The sequence below is a fragment of the Strongylocentrotus purpuratus genome, unplaced genomic scaffold (genome assembly GCF_000002235.5).
Source record: "Strongylocentrotus purpuratus isolate Spur 01 unplaced genomic scaffold, Spur_5.0 spur5_scaffold_18, whole genome shotgun sequence".
In the NCBI taxonomy this organism is placed as follows: Eukaryota; Metazoa; Echinodermata; class Echinoidea; order Camarodonta; family Strongylocentrotidae; genus Strongylocentrotus; species Strongylocentrotus purpuratus.
Window position 1 is genome coordinate 24,455,895 of NW_022145603.1, and position 17,759 is coordinate 24,473,653.

Consider the following 17,759-nt stretch of genomic DNA (forward strand, 5'->3'; position numbering starts at 1 on the left):
AGTAGCCACTGTAGTTAGGAACTAAAAAATACAGCAAACTATCAGAGCTAGACTCATCATCTATCAATGTTTATTTATTCATTACTATTCTAGAAGACAAATAAAAATTTCCTGTAAAATTATAACCAACTGAAGCTAGTATTCTCAATAAGTTTCATCATTTTCATGGGTGCTTCCATGTCATGTGAAATCTACTCCACAGACCACCAACACAAAAATCAAACCTTTCTCATATATAAGCCTAATTCTTTCTAATCAATAGAAGAGAGAGGAGTGAAAGAAGTGGGAGTGGTGATAATATTTAGAGAAGGCTAGGAGCCTAGGGTTGTGGAAGAGCATGATCGTCAAAGTCAATCGAGAAGAATCTCAAAAACTATGTTATAGTCAATTTCAACAACTGGTATCAAGGTTATTACAAAACAATCAATCATTGTCATATTGTCTTCTTGCAAAACTAATAATCCTGACTGCCAAAATTAAAAACAGGTGTGAACTTTAATCCTGAAATGTGTGAATTTTAATGCTGAAATGTGCTTTTTTTTTCCCCTTACCGTTCACATCTGGTAATTTCCAGACGGCTCCCACATTATCGATGACTGCTTCAAGGTCTAATTCTAGACCCTCCTCGCTCATCGTCTCTGAGATATCGGCTCCCTTTTCCCTTAGGAAGGACCTCAGCTCCCCGGCCTGAAGAATGAAAAAGATATTAATACAATGCATATTTCATGTTTAGATAACTTTCCTCTTCTTTGCTTGCCTTCCTCCAGTCTGGAGAACTGCGGTTGGTGCAGGTGTTGATAGTACACATATGATGCCATCACAGGTAACTAAGTTCTCACTGATTGCAGACATGAATTGCACAAATGACAAACGGCACTGGTAGAAAAAATGTAGACCTAACTAGGTACAGGGCTTATGCAGGAGAAACACATTTACAGTCATAATTGTAAAGATTCAAGATTCAAGATTTAAGATTCAAGATTTTATTGTCTATAATATAATACAGAAATTTGTTTTCCATTGGTATAACATGTAATACATAAAACATAAGACAAAAACATAATGTCGTGTGCTGAAAGCCAGAAGGGCGTCAAGACTATACAAAAGAAATGTTTAATTATTTTGAGCAGCAAATGAATCCCATCTACTCTAATCGCAACTAATGAATGGTAGGGGTGCTAGTCTAAGAATAAGGATCTTCCGCATAAACAAGGATATCTGTAGGCAAAGCTGTAGGCAAATACATTCAAAAAAATAAATTCACAAAATTGGCTTGAAAATACATCAGACAATTAGTCTGAACCACGTCAGGAGCAAATTTCATAACAAAATTATTTTTAAGTGCTGTACAACAAAAGAAATAAGAAAAAAACTGACAAGATATATTATTTGTAATAAAAATCGTACATGTAAAATTGTCCTTACTCTAAATTTTCATTCGACAGTTGATTGGTGACGGCCGATACGCGCACGGGTGCGTATTAAGAGTTTTTTAAACCAAAATTGTTCCGCGAAAACACTTAGGGGTCAGACAAGATAACATAGAAAAGATATATCCTTCCACCTGGCCTGATTATTGGCGAATCATCTAATCATAGACTAGACTATAGAGTAAAGGAGGGGGTAATCGACCATCGGCAGTTTTTGGCCGATCTACGGGCATGCGCGCTTCCTATTGACTTTGTACATCCGGCCGAAAACTGGTTCGCTATGCCGATAACTGGCTCCGAAACAGTGAAAATTGAAATGAATATTGTCATGGCAAATTGGCAATTCATGATTTTTTTCTGGGATTCTTTTTTTGTTTAAATAATAAGAATATTTGCTTCATGATTTGAACAAGAAATGATAATAAATAGGAAGTAAAGAGTCCAAAAAATAGAATTTTGTCTTAAGTGGCCGAAAAACCCCTCCTTTAGTTTTACTCTAGAACTGAAGTAAAGTGAAGGCGAAGCCGAAGGCCATTCAGATTTCTGTATGCGCGCGAAGCTCTAAGATTTACTCTAAGATTAGATTCTAAGATTTAAGATTTATTTATTTCTTTCCACTTGCATAAAAAAAACATTTCATTCAGTAACAGTAGTACATATCAATTCCTTCGCGCTCCTTTTGGGAGATCAACCGACCCGCGCGCATTTTATATTACATGACATATGGTAAAATTCTCGACATCTTTTTACACTTTTCTTTACCATTAAAAATCGAAATTGAGTATAATATCCTCAATCGAGATATGAGAAGAAGGAAACATTTCCTTTACATTCCATGTAAAACCATGCCCTTACTTGAAAAAAAAACCTCCGTCACTTTGACGTTGAACTTTACAATCCATTTAAAAAAAATTACTTTCTCATACACAATGTCAATGGATCGGTCGCACTGTGCTCGATTGCCTTTCAATATACCAATCTTTAACTTTGCAGCAACGCGTTTTGCGTCAAATTTGTAAATCCTCAATCCCAGACAATGACGTATGATACGTAAGCTTTTCATACATATAAAGCTCGTTTTGATTGATTCATATTTAGCCCCGTCAATTTTCATGTCAAATCATGCTTCACCATTTTTTTAGAAGCCCGACCCAGGGTTTTGTGCCAGCTAGCCGTGTATGCATGTCATGTACGTAATGCCATGCATACACATATAACTGAACATGCATACATAAGTACAGTACATGTACACCGCAGCGCAGCGCGTACTCGATCGTGAGCGCACTGCACATTTCATTGGGTCAGTACCATTATGAAAATAGGGGAACAATGAGTGGGATGGGTTTAGTGCCGTCACAATAAACTTGCGCATTACACGCGTACGTATAATTAGAGCAATTTATGCACCCCCAAGAAATAATGATTACGGCCCGACCTCTCTACACACAGAACTGCACAGTACCGAACAGTCCGGTCAAGGCGGTACGCGTAGCGTTAAACTGCCAAATTTACAGAAATTGTGAGGAGCGCTTTTGCTATGAAAGGAATTGATATGACAAGTTCATCGTAAACTAGCATAAATACATTAACAATGAAACAGTTATAAAGACTTTAACAAATGTGGAAAAAGAGGTGGTCTGTTAAAAAAGCACAGCTTGTTAAAACACAGATCACCTTTACAGAAACAACATTTTTTTTTTAAAGAAGTAGGTTATATTACAGGGGGAGGGGGACTAATACTAATCTAGTTACCTAGTCTATACAGACTATAAATAAATATCAGATACCCGGATCATCTACCACTAAGCTCCCTCTAGTGCCCCATGAACGTCCGCATATTCGCGCACATTTTTTTCCAATGTACCTGATATTTTATTTTTTTGAAGACGCAATTTTCTAAACTTTTTAAATTAGGATTTTGGATTCTAACCAAAAAAAATCACTCGCATCTTTACTATCACTTCATTCACAAACACGTATTTCAATATGTGGGAATTAATAAAGAAACAAAATAAATCTTGTTGTATAACGCGATAATTACGAAAAGAAATGTCAGATTTAAAGATCATTATACGGAGATATTTCGTAACCCTGTTCGGCTTCGGGGATATTAATAAAAGCTGGTAAACTCATGATTTTGCGGTTATTTTCACTCCCGTATGTCTCACAAAAAATTAACACACACGGCACGCGGGTAGATATTACTCCGATTTGGGGACTACGATTCAAGATGTGTACACACGAGTGAAGGCATGAGAATAGGTTCCAGTCTGCTCGTCACTTCATTCCGCCGATTCACCACCGAGCTATACAATCTCCATAACATTTGATACCGGTCCCATTCTTTGCAGTATCGCCGCCATATTGAAGCTCCTAGATCGACCGAGACTATGATATTGCAATTTTGATATAGACTACTCTATTTAAACCAATTTTTTTTCTTTTTTTATGCCCAATTCGTGAGAAAATATTTAGCGGTGAATCAGCCAACCGGCGAACAAGCGGGATGCGATGAGCTTACAGTGAACTTGTAAACAAAATAAAGTAATACACAAAGTAGTTGATCGACAGCAATTCTGGTTTATCCATCACACATAGTCTAGACTCTAGATCTAATTACATTCATTACTTTTTCAGTCCGAATGAGAGATAGAGAGAGACAAAAAGAGACAAGAGAAAAGAATCCAACTAATCAAATAAAGACTGAAAATCTCAATCCACATAATTATTTACAATTATTTTGCCGAGAAAGCCAGAAATTAAAATATAATTATTTGGCCAATTTTGGAGTTATATCATTATGATTGTTTTTGTTGTTATTGTTGATCTTAAAAGAGAATAAAATGGGGACCTATTGCAAGGGATGGGGTGGGCAATGTAGAAAAAAGCCTTGGACGTGGTCATTCCTCAAAAGGGCCTTTTTATGGGCAATCGGACACCAAAAATAATAATAAATATGTATCCCGAAAGCGTAGAATCAATAAATAAGCACATTTTTTAACGTCATTCCAAGATTCCCAGCTACGCCTTTACTGACCCCATTTTATTTGTATCATTTTGTTTTTTCACCCAACAATGATATTGACTTGTCCTTTAATGGGACCCCCCCCCCCCCACCTTCTAATCAAAGGAGAAAATAACATGTGGTACTCTTTCTTTAACAAGCGACTCTCTGAATAGGCTGCTCAAGAGGGGGTGTGGGGGGGGGAGGGGTCTTGATTTTTAAAAAATGGAGCTCCAACCCCCCCCCCCCGACCTCCCATTGAGCATTAAAAAAAATAGTACTCACTACCCATAAATTTAGATAAACTATTTATATAAAAAATCAATAATAAAATATACAATATTCAGAAAATAGTAATGTTCATAAAAGATTTTGTGAAATGTCATGAACGCAATATAATACAAGGCATGAGATATTAAGTTTAGGGGACAGAAAGGTAAATTAATGGGATATAGTGAGGCATCAGAGACAATGACGTCCCAGACTGATAACCAAATTGGCAGTTTGTGTAGTGATTTCCATTGTTCCATATAGTTTGTCACCCTTTTTTAAAAATTCATAACTTCAATATTAGTTATCCGATTTTATACCCAAATTTGTATTGCTGTGTTTTTAGTGTTTTTCTGCATCTATCAAAAGCAAGTTATTTTTGGAGTGGACTTAGGCTTAACCCTCATTGTCTAGATTCATTGGGAACTTAACATCAAAAGCGCAATTTGATTTATTTCACATTTTGTCAACAACTTAAATGGTAATTCATATAGCACTTTTATTTATTTATTTATTTATTTCTGATATTTATACAGGGTGGAACCAATTTGGTGGTCTTCCATGAGGCCCAGTGTGGTAATAATAAAAACAAATAACAGCATCAAAAACAAAATAGATAAATACAAGCATATAAACAGGTAAAATACAAATTAAAAATGCTCAAGGTGATAAAATTTTACAATACTTGTTTAGGAGTACACTTTTTTGAAATACCAATTTAGGGTGTGAAGTCAGGGGGAAAAAACACACAAAATCCTCATTGAGGGTATATTTTGGCTTCAGAAGAAATCCTCGTTTAGGGGGTGTCTCGGAAACCTGTGGTCACGCATGCTTACAGTATTTCTACATGGCTGAGACCCCCGTGACACACTATGGCAATTTGGAGGAATTATCATCGAACCTTTCATTAAGCATTTCAGTGTAACAAAAAGTGGGGAAGCTTGGTCACGACCCCCCCCCCCCCCCCCCCCCTCTATACAGTATGCCAATATTTCTGGAGATTGATGTAACGATGTGTTTTACATGTTCGCTCCAGTCAAGTTTTTCATTGATATAGACACCAAGGAACTTTTTACATGTCTTTCTCTCTAAAGAAATAACATCTATTTTATATTTTAGAGCAAGGTTATCATTAGATTTTCTACCTCTATAATATATTAATAGAATAATATCTATCGTTAATTCTATGAATTTTTATTTTGAAGTCATTCACAGTTCCATAATTTGGTTATATAGGCTTGTGCAATGCTGGAGCAAGAACACTGACTGAAATTCTAGAAAATGACACATATTACGAAAATGATCAGTAAAACAATAGGCGGTGTCACACAGAAAAATCGCTTAAAAATCCCTTGAAAAATCCTTTCAAGGCAGAATTTTCTTGCTTCGTTAGAGGATTTTTAATGAGATAATTGATGACAGGCAGCAATTAAGAGGATAACTAAAATCTGGATAACTAAAATCCGGATTTTGGGCCTCTGTGTGACACCGCCTAATAAGGATACTACATAACTACTGTACCGCAGTCTATTGCATTGTACAACGCAAGCTGAGCAATAAAGATGACGGATCGTAACGTCATATAATCATGTTTATTCATGTTCATCCAGCCTAGCACCTTCATACGCTACCGATAGAAACGTGCAAGTTGCTCGTAATGCATGCCGGGCAGGCGTAGAAAAGATGACGTAATGGTATCGAAATACAACAAATGATATTCATATCAAATAGCGTAGTCTATTATGTAGAAGCTCTTTGTCCTTGTCTGGGAGGACAAGCACTTTAGACTGGGGCTGTAGTCTCATTTAAAGAAAGGAAAACAATTTCGGGACAGTTCAAAATAATGCTTGGAAATGGAAATTCAAATGATACCGTTTTAAAAACCAGAAAGATATGGTTTGAGGACAAGAAGCAGGATGTAATTCATTGCTCGGCAATCTTGACTGTATTTAAAACAGAGCATCCAATATACCTGATATTTAATAGTACTGTACAATGTCAATTAAATAAAATAACTAAATAAACAAACAAATAATGGACCTCTTTAGCCAAGACTGTGGATTTTTATTGTTGAGCACTAAATGATTCTGCTCGGTCATACAGGCTAGGTGGGGGAATGCTTTCAATAGACTTAAATTTGAAAGGCCCTTTGTATCACTTCGTGCAAAATGACATAGGGCGCTTCTAATAAATTTATACGAGAAGTAAAACCCTGTTCATCATTGTTTTCGTGTTGCAAAGTTGTTTACAGACTGAAAAAGGGATAGTACGGGACTGTAGAGAGTGAATAAAACTAGGAAATAATAATTGCAAATGTAAAACAACGTTGTAAACCTAGCAATAAGAGGCTCTTGAATGCAATTTTTAAATGGACATGGCTTTGGGGCTACCCGCTACCGCCGCCAGGCTACGCTGTCGATTGCCAGCTAGCTGTCGATTGCCAGCTAGCTGTCGATTGCCAGCTAGCTGTCGATTGCCAGCTAGCTGTCGATTGCCAGCTAGCTGTCGATTGCCAGCTAGCTGTCGATTGCCAGCGATTGCCAGCTAGCTGTCGATTGCCAGCTAGCTGTCGATTGCCAGCTAGCTGTCGATTGCCAGCTAGCTGTCGATTGCCAGCTAGCTGTCGATTGCCAGCTATGATGGGACCCCCCTGGCGATTAATGTGGGGGGGGGGGTGATTTTTCAAATTTTCGAGGGCCAAACAAAAAAATAGCCGGCACGATTTTTTTTTATTTCAGCACATTAAATTTCAAATTGATTTCAAGTTTGGGCCCCCCTAAGAAATCCTGAATCCGCGCCGATACCCACCCCCCCCCCCAAATAAAAATCCCAAGGCTCCCCTGTAGTTTTTTTCTACATTGCTCCCCCCCCCCCCCCCCGCAAAAGGTCCCTATTTTCTCATTGTTTTACATCAACAACAACAACAACAATAATATTTATTATAAAACTCCAAAATTGGTTTGTTTTTATAAATAATAATATCTGCCCGGCAAAATATTTGAAGTAAGTATGTAGATTAAGATCATCCGACTTTATTACACTGATGAGGTGTATTGGGTTCTCGTCACTTGTCTCTTTCTGGCTCTCTTTCTCTTTCTCTCTCTCTCTCTCTCTCTCTCTCATTGGGACTGAAAAAGTATTGAATGTAATAATGTTTGATAAATAGATAAAACAGGATTCCTGTCCTTCTTGTACTTCGTAAATACTTTACCTTGCTTACAAGTTAATTGCAAGCTCATTGTATAGATCAATTAAGAGAATAGCAATAAATATGGACTTTGAGTGAGATCAAAATGGGTTTGACATCAGTTTTTTCTTTTTCAAAGATTAAAAAAAAGCAACAGCTGGGTGTCGAACCCGATACCTTCCAGTTACCAGGCGATTGCCTACCCACTAGACTAAAGTGTCACATTGCTAATCTCCATGTTTTTTTTTTTCATACTTATACTTATTGTTGTAGATGTAGCAAAAGAAAAAAACGCAACAGCTGGGGGTCGAACCCGATACCTTCCAGTTACCAGGCGATTGCCTACCCACTAGACTAAAGTGTCACATTGCTAATCTCCATGTTTTTTTTTTCATACTTATACTTATTGTTGTAGATGTAGCAAAAGAAAAAAACGCAACAGCTGGGGGTCGAACCCGATACCTTCCAGTTATCAGACGATTGCCTACCCACTAGATAAAGTGTCACATTGCTAATCTTCATGTATTCTTCATACTTACACTAATTGTTGTAGATGTAGCAAAAGATGTTTTCTGACTAATTCAGAGAGTCGCTTGTTAAAGAAAGAGTATTACATGCTATTTTTTCTTTGTTGAGGGGGGGGGTGTCCCCTTTAAAAAAGAGATGACAAGTCAATATTATGGAGTGAAGAAGAAAAAAATAACATGGGTTTATATAAAGGAGAAACTGAGACTCGAACCGAGTACATTGCATTGTGAAGTGATCACTTTTATCCACAAGACCATTTTGCCTCACCGTGATAACTGGTTCGCTTTTTGTTGTTAACACTTTCTGCATGCTAATGACTTTACAAAATGTGCCGATTTACTGATTTGACGCTTTCGGGATGCATTATTATCATCATTTTTGTAGTCCGATGTTGTCAAGATTGCCCGTATTTTTTTTCTTTCAGTTACTGATATTACTGATATAATAGTGAGGTTTTATGTTTATTTCATTTAATTTGCAAACTGCTGACTTAAACTTAAAGTGATATGACAAGAGGCCACTGCCCTCACATAGTATAATGAATAGAACACGGGTCTATTCAATTCAGTATATGCTACGAATTCTATAACAGGGCACCAATGAATAGGGAAGCTTGGCTATTCGATTCTGTTTTCAATAGCTTGCACCTGCAATTTTTGAATAGTTACGTAACAAACTACTCAGCTCTTTCTGACATGGCATCAATAATATTAGTGAATTGAAAACAAACCTGACCCTCCCTTCATTGAGTGACTTTTGTTTGGTCAAATGCGAGGATTACCAAAGAGGAGGTAATAATAGCATTCCTGACATTGCAACAATGACCGCGTTATTTTGATGCATTGTCCCTAAACCTACCGAAGAGGCTCTTTGTCCTTGTCTGGGAGGACAAGCACTTTAGACTGGGGCTGTAGTCTCATTTAAAGAAAGGAAAACAATTTCGGGACAGTTCAAAATAATGCTTGGAAATGGAAATTCAAATGATACCGTTTTAAAAACCAGAAAGATATGGTTTGAGGACAAGAAGCAGGATGTAATTCATTGCTCGGCAATCTTGACTGTATTTAAAACAGAGCATCCAATATACCTGATATTTAATAGTACTGTACAATGTCAATTAAATAAAATAACTAAATAAACAAACAAATAATGGACCTCTTTAGCCAAGACTGTGGATTTTTATTGTTGAGCACTAAATGATTCTGCTCGGTCATACAGGCTAGGTGGGGGAATGCTTTCAATAGACTTAAATTTGAAAGGCCCTTTGTATCACTTCGTGCAAAATGACATAGGGCGCTTCTAATAAATTTATACGAGAAGTAAAACCCTGTTCATCATTGTTTTCGTGTTGCAAAGTTGTTTACAGACTGAAAAAGGGATAGTACGGGACTGTAGAGAGTGAATAAAACTAGGAAATAATAATTGCAAATGTAAACAACGTTGTAAACCTAGCAATAAGAGGCTCTTGAATGCAATTTTTAAATGGACATGGCTTTGGGATTGCCAGCTAGCTGTCGATTGCCAGCTATGATGGGACCCCCCTGGCGATTAATGTGGGGGGGGGGTGATTTTTCAAATTTTCGAGGGCCAAACAAAAAAATAGCCGGCACGATTTTTTTTTATTTCAGCACATTAAATTTCAAATTGATTTCAAGTTTGGGCCCCCCTAAGAAATCCTGAATCCGCGCCGATACCCACCCCCCCCCCCCAAATAAAAATCCCAAGGCTCCCCTGTAGTTTTTTTCTACATTGCTCCCCCCCCCCCCCCAAAAGGTCCCTATTTTCTCATTGTTTTACATCAACAACAACAACAACAATAATATTTATTATAAAACTCCAAAATTGGTTTGTTTTTATAAATAATAATATCTGCCCGGCAAAATATTTGAAGTAAGTATGTAGATTAAGATCATCCGACTTTATTACACTGATGAGGTGTATTGGGTTCTCGTCACTTGTCTCTTTCTGGCTCTCTTTCTCTTTCTCTCTCTCTCTCTCTCTCTCTCTCATTGGGACTGAAAAAGTATTGAATGTAATAATGTTTGATAAATAGATAAAACAGGATTCCTGTCCTTCTTGTACTTCGTAAATACTTTACCTTGCTTACAAGTTAATTGCAAGCTCATTGTATAGATCAATTAAGAGAATAGCAATAAATATGGACTTTGAGTGAGATCAAAATGGGTTTGACATCAGTTTTTCTTTTTCAAAGATTAAAAAAAAGCAACAGCTGGGTGTCGAACCCGATACCTTCCAGTTACCAGGCGATTGCCTACCCACTAGACTAAAGTGTCACATTGCTAATCTCCATGTTTTTTTTTTTCATACTTATACTTATTGTTGTAGATGTAGCAAAAGAAAAAAACGCAACAGCTGGGGGTCGAACCCGATACCTTCCAGTTACCAGGCGATTGCCTACCCACTAGACTAAAGTGTCACATTGCTAATCTCCATGTTTTTTTTTTCATACTTATACTTATTGTTGTAGATGTAGCAAAAGAAAAAAACGCAACAGCTGGGGGTCGAACCCGATACCTTCCAGTTACCAGGCGATTGCCTACCCACTAGACTAAAGTGTCACATTGCTAATCTCCATGTTTTTTTTTTCATACTTATACTTATTGTTGTAGATGTAGCAAAAGAAAAAAACGCAACAGTTTGGGGTCGAACCCGATACCTTCCAGTTACCAGGCGATTGCCTACCCACTAGACTAAAGTGTCACATTGCTAATCTCCATGTTTTTTTTTTCATACTTATACTTATTGTTGTAGATGTAGCAAAAGAAAAAAACGCAACAGCTGGGGGTCGAACCCGATACCTTCCAGTTATCAGACGATTGCCTACCCACTAGATAAAGTGTCACATTGCTAATCTTCATGTATTCTTCATACTTACACTAATTGTTGTAGATGTAGCAAAAGATGTTTTCTGACTAATTCAGAGAGTCGCTTGTTAAAGAAAGAGTATTACATGCTATTTTTTCTTTGTTGAGGGGGGGGGGGGGGTGTCCCCTTTAAAAAAGAGATGACAAGTCAATATTATGGAGTGAAGAAGAAAAAAATAACATGGGTTTATATAAAGGAGAAACTGAGACTCGAACCGAGTACATTGCATTGTGAAGTGATCACTTTTATCCACAAGACCATTTTGCCTCACCGTGATAACTGGTTCGCTTTTTGTTGTTAACACTTTCTGCATGCTAATGACTTTACAAAATGTGCCGATTTACTGATTTGACGCTTTCGGGATGCATTATTATCATCATTTTTGTAGTCCGATGTTGTCAAGATTGCCCGTATTTTTTTTCTTTCAGTTACTGATATTACTGATATAATAGTGAGGTTTTATGTTTATTTCATTTAATTTGCAAACTGCTGACTTAAACTTAAAGTGATATGACAAGAGGCCACTGCCCTCACATAGTATAATGAATAGAACACGGGTCTATTCAATTCAGTATATGCTACGAATTCTATAACAGGGCACCAATGAATAGGGAAGCTTGGCTATTCGATTCTGTTTTCAATAGCTTGCACCTGCAATTTTTGAATAGTTACGTAACAAACTACTCAGCTCTTTCTGACATGGCATCAATAATATTAGTGAATTGAAAACAAACCTGACCCTCCCTTCATTGAGTGACTTTTGTTTGGTCAAATGCGAGGATTACCAAAGAGGAGGTAATAATAGCATTCCTGACATTGCAACAATGACCGCGTTATTTTGATGCATTGTCCCTAAACCTACCGAAGAGGCTCTTTGTCCTTGTCTGGGAGGACAAGCACTTTAGACTGGGGCTGTAGTCTCATTTAAAGAAAGGAAAACAATTTCGGGACAGTTCAAAATAATGCTTGGAAATGGAAATTCAAATGATACCGTTTTAAAAACCAGAAAGATATGGTTTGAGGACAAGAAGCAGGATGTAATTCATTGCTCGGCAATCTTGACTGTATTTAAAACAGAGCATCCAATATACCTGATATTTAATAGTACTGTACAATGTCAATTAAATAAAATAACTAAATAAACAAACAAATAATGGACCTCTTTAGCCAAGACTGTGGATTTTTATTGTTGAGCACTAAATGATTCTGCTCGGTCATACAGGCTAGGTGGGGGAATGCTTTCAATAGACTTAAATTTGAAAGGCCCTTTGTATCACTTCGTGCAAAATGACATAGGGCGCTTCTAATAAATTTATACGAGAAGTAAAACCCTGTTCATCATTGTTTTCGTGTTGCAAAGTTGTTTACAGACTGAAAAAGGGATAGTACGGGACTGTAGAGAGTGAATAAAACTAGGAAATAATAATTGCAAATGTAAAACAACGTTGTAAACCTAGCAATAAGAGGCTCTTGAATGCAATTTTTAAATGGACATGGCTTTGGGGCTACCCGCTACCGCCGCCAGGCCAGCTAGCTGTCGATTGCCAGCTAGCTGTCGATTGCCAGCTATGATGGGACCCCCCTGGCGATTAATGTGGGGGGGGGTGATTTTTCAAATTTTCGAGGGCCAAACAAAAAAATAGCCGGCACGATTTTTTTTTATTTCAGCACATTAAATTTCAAATTGATTTCAAGTTTGGGCCCCCCTAAGAAATCCTGAATCCGCGCCGATACCCACCCCCCCCCCCCCAAATAAAAATCCCAAGGCTCCCCTGTAGTTTTTTTCTACATTGCTCCCCCCCCCCCCGCAAAAGGTCCCTATTTTCTCATTGTTTTACATCAACAACAACAACAACAATAATATTTATTATAAAACTCCAAAATTGGTTTGTTTTTATAAATAATAATATCTGCCCGGCAAAATATTTGAAGTAAGTATGTAGATTAAGATCATCCGACTTTATTACACTGATGAGGTGTATTGGGTTCTCGTCACTTGTCTCTTTCTGGCTCTCTTTCTCTTTCTCTCTCTCTCTCTCTCTCTCTCTCATTGGGACTGAAAAAGTATTGAATGTAATAATGTTTGATAAATAGATAAAACAGGATTCCTGTCCTTCTTGTACTTCGTAAATACTTTACCTTGCTTACAAGTTAATTGCAAGCTCATTGTATAGATCAATTAAGAGAATAGCAATAAATATGGACTTTGAGTGAGATCAAAATGGGTTTGACATCAGTTTTTCTTTTTCAAAGATTAAAAAAAAGCAACAGCTGGGTGTCGAACCCGATACCTTCCAGTTACCAGGCGATTGCCTACCCACTAGACTAAAGTGTCACATTGCTAATCTCCATGTTTTTTTTTTTCATACTTATACTTATTGTTGTAGATGTAGCAAAAGAAAAAAACGCAACAGCTGGGGGTCGAACCCGATACCTTCCAGTTACCAGGCGATTGCCTACCCACTAGACTAAAGTGTCACATTGCTAATCTCCATGTTTTTTTTTTCATACTTATACTTATTGTTGTAGATGTAGCAAAAGAAAAAAACGCAACAGCTGGGGGTCGAACCCGATACCTTCCAGTTACCAGGCGATTGCCTACCCACTAGACTAAAGTGTCACATTGCTAATCTCCATGTTTTTTTTTTCATACTTATACTTATTGTTGTAGATGTAGCAAAAGAAAAAAACGCAACAGTTTGGGGTCGAACCCGATACCTTCCAGTTACCAGGCGATTGCCTACCCACTAGACTAAAGTGTCACATTGCTAATCTCCATGTTTTTTTTTTCATACTTATACTTATTGTTGTAGATGTAGCAAAAGAAAAAAACGCAACAGCTGGGGGTCGAACCCGATACCTTCCAGTTATCAGACGATTGCCTACCCACTAGATAAAGTGTCACATTGCTAATCTTCATGTATTCTTCATACTTACACTAATTGTTGTAGATGTAGCAAAAGATGTTTTCTGACTAATTCAGAGAGTCGCTTGTTAAAGAAAGAGTATTACATGCTATTTTTTCTTTGTTGAGGGGGGGGTGTCCCCTTTAAAAAAGAGATGACAAGTCAATATTATGGAGTGAAGAAAAAAAAATAACATGGGTTTATATAAAGGAGAAACTGAGACTCGAACCGAGTACATTGCATTGTGAAGTGATCACTTTTATCCACAAGACCATTTTGCCTCACCGTGATAACTGGTTCGCTTTTTGTTGTTAACACTTTCTGCATGCTAATGACTTTACAAAATGTGCCGATTTACTGATTTGACGCTTTCGGGATGCATTATTATCATCATTTTTGTAGTCCGATGTTGTCAAGATTGCCCGTATTTTTTTTCTTTCAGTTACTGATATTACTGATATAATAGTGAGGTTTTATGTTTATTTCATTTAATTTGCAAACTGCTGACTTAAACTTAAAGTGATATGACAAGAGGCCACTGCCCTCACATAGTATAATGAATAGAACACGGGTCTATTCAATTCAGTATATGCTACGAATTCTATAACAGGGCACCAATGAATAGGGAAGCTTGGCTATTCGATTCTGTTTTCAATAGCTTGCACCTGCAATTTTTGAATAGTTACGTAACAAACTACTCAGCTCTTTCTGACATGGCATCAATAATATTAGTGAATTGAAAACAAACCTGACCCTCCCTTCATTGAGTGACTTTTGTTTGGTCAAATGCGAGGATTACCAAAGAGGAGGTAATAATAGCATTCCTGACATTGCAACAATGACCGCGTTATTTTGATGCATTGTCCCTAAACCTACCGAAGAGGCTCTTTGTCCTTGTCTGGGAGGACAAGCACTTTAGACTGGGGCTGTAGTCTCATTTAAAGAAAGGAAAACAATTTCGGGACAGTTCAAAATAATGCTTGGAAATGGAAATTCAAATGATACCGTTTTAAAAACCAGAAAGATATGGTTTGAGGACAAGAAGCAGGATGTAATTCATTGCTCGGCAATCTTGACTGTATTTAAAACAGAGCATCCAATATACCTGATATTTAATAGTACTGTACAATGTCAATTAGATAGACGGTGCTATATAAATGCCTCTTATTATTATTCTTAAATCTCGATTCATGGTTCTTTAAACTTCTCCTATCATTTATTTCCATAACAGAAATCAACTCCTGCTAAGGTCAACATTTAGAAGTAAAGCCGACAACTCTTGATGGAACTGGAATGTGAACAGATATGACCAAACTGTTTAACTTTGTTATACATTATGCTTTAAGATTATATTTATTCTTCGTAGTAATCCGTGTTTTGCTAACTTGTGATCGATTCAAAACACTACACATTTAAGGATTATAGATAATGAAGAGTTACTGTAGAGAGTCTAATCAGTAGCTTGCTATTTTTATTTACATAATGTTCTTTGGTATTTTCTGTTGTTTTTAATAGCCTGATTATGCAAATATTCTACTATTGGCTTGATACTTGTAGCTTTTATGTACATTCTTGTATGTGAATCTTGTAGCATCTGCATGCATTCTATTTATAGTGTTCAGAAATTCTGCTGTCTAAAAGTACATGTAGAATCTACCCATATTCTATATTATTCTTTGAATATATAATTTTCTGTTACGTATGCATATTGCTGTTCTTTGAGTCCAATAAGTACATGCCAGTGAAAGAGATATAGGAGTGAGGGATTTTGGTTCCTGAAAATTCTGAAAATACTCTGGTAATAACAATAAAATATGTCACTGTGAGATATGCACACTCTCACAACACCAAATCCTAAATAAAGAGCTTCAGTGAACAAAAAAGTATTTGTGTACTCTTGTATGTATGATTAATGAATATTATACCCTCATTTCAGCTACATGTATTTTGTTAAATGTAATTGTTGTTGTTGGGTTTTAAGAGAATAATCTGTGCTGAGGATAGCATTAGTTTCAATAGTTTTTAACGTCATCATTGAAAAGTGTATACGCATCAAAGTTGCTAAACCGATGACCCTACTTACACATGTCTATGAACCATAACTATACTGTTTATTAAAAAACATGTTTATTTTGAGTAATTTCCAGATATCAAATCTATGTTGTGACCATTGTAAACAATAATCAAACTGTTTTTGAGTAAATTAGATTTGTGTTAGTCTTTGATTGAAAATATGCAAAACCCAAGTAGCTCCATATAACTAATGTCCAGATTTTAGAATCAGGATATAATTTTTGCTACGTGATCATTGTGATGCTTATACTTTACACAGTATTATGTAACCAACTTATTCAAGTAGATGTGCTATTTACATGTACATGCTTGGAGACATTCAAAAATAAAATATCATTGTAGAGATTATAAAGTTGTGTATTGTACCTCTTGTATATCTATATTTCATTTTCTTATTGGTAAATGTTTTTTGTCCTCCCCTCTCTCTATTTCTCTCTCTTTCCCACACACACACACTCTCTTTTTCTTTCTTTCTTTTCCCCTCCCACTCTCTCTCTCTTTTGTGAGCTACTGTTGTCTCTCCCATAAGAACATTTTACTTCCCCCCTCCCCCTCCCCCCTCCATCTATCTCCATTCCACCTATCTTCGTCATAAAAATACATGTATTTCAATAAGAAAAAATAAGATTTCATGTACAGGTAATTCAAAACATACTTTACAGTTTATTGAAACACCAAACAAATCTATTGCACTGCGAAATAAGTTGAAACATTCTTGCAACGATATTTAAATACATTTACATACATGTAGGCCTATGTGGTATTTATGTACCTAATTATAAAGTCTAGATTACAAAGTATGTCATCAAATATGCTAGAATATATATTTACATAACTAGAATGTAGTGTACATACACCCCTTTTAAAGCGATAAGGAACAAAAAGAACTTGCATTGTTATTACTATAAAAAAAAATTCCTTACAGAACATGAAAGAGAGACGAGAAAAAACCCCACATAATTATGATATATGATTACTGAATATAATGCTTTGTTACAATATGTTACTTCAGACAATTGCCAATCCAGTATTACTCCGCGATATACAACGTTTGTAATTCGGATGACCATTCTAATGGCAAGAATCTATTGTGAAGAGATAATAATGTTGTGTCCATTGTGATTCAATAATTTCACGACATAAAATTTTTGCAACTAACCTGGACTTCTTGCAAAAGTCGCGAAACATTTCCTGAGTGTAAAAGTTTCTGGTTTTTACAGTAGCATCCATAGTCTTGCATAACAAGTTGCAATTAAACACATTTTAGTGGGACAAATGCGATCCAATATGCCTCTGCCTAAATTTATTTCAGATAATTTTTTTTTTTAATATCATGAGAACATAACGCTTATAAATGTTATAACATGTTGATTAATCTTTACAACCTTTAATCTCTGATTGGACAATCCTAAAATCTTATCATTTGTCTCGCTATGGTGACACATACTATGTTAAACAAGTTTTAATTCACAGCT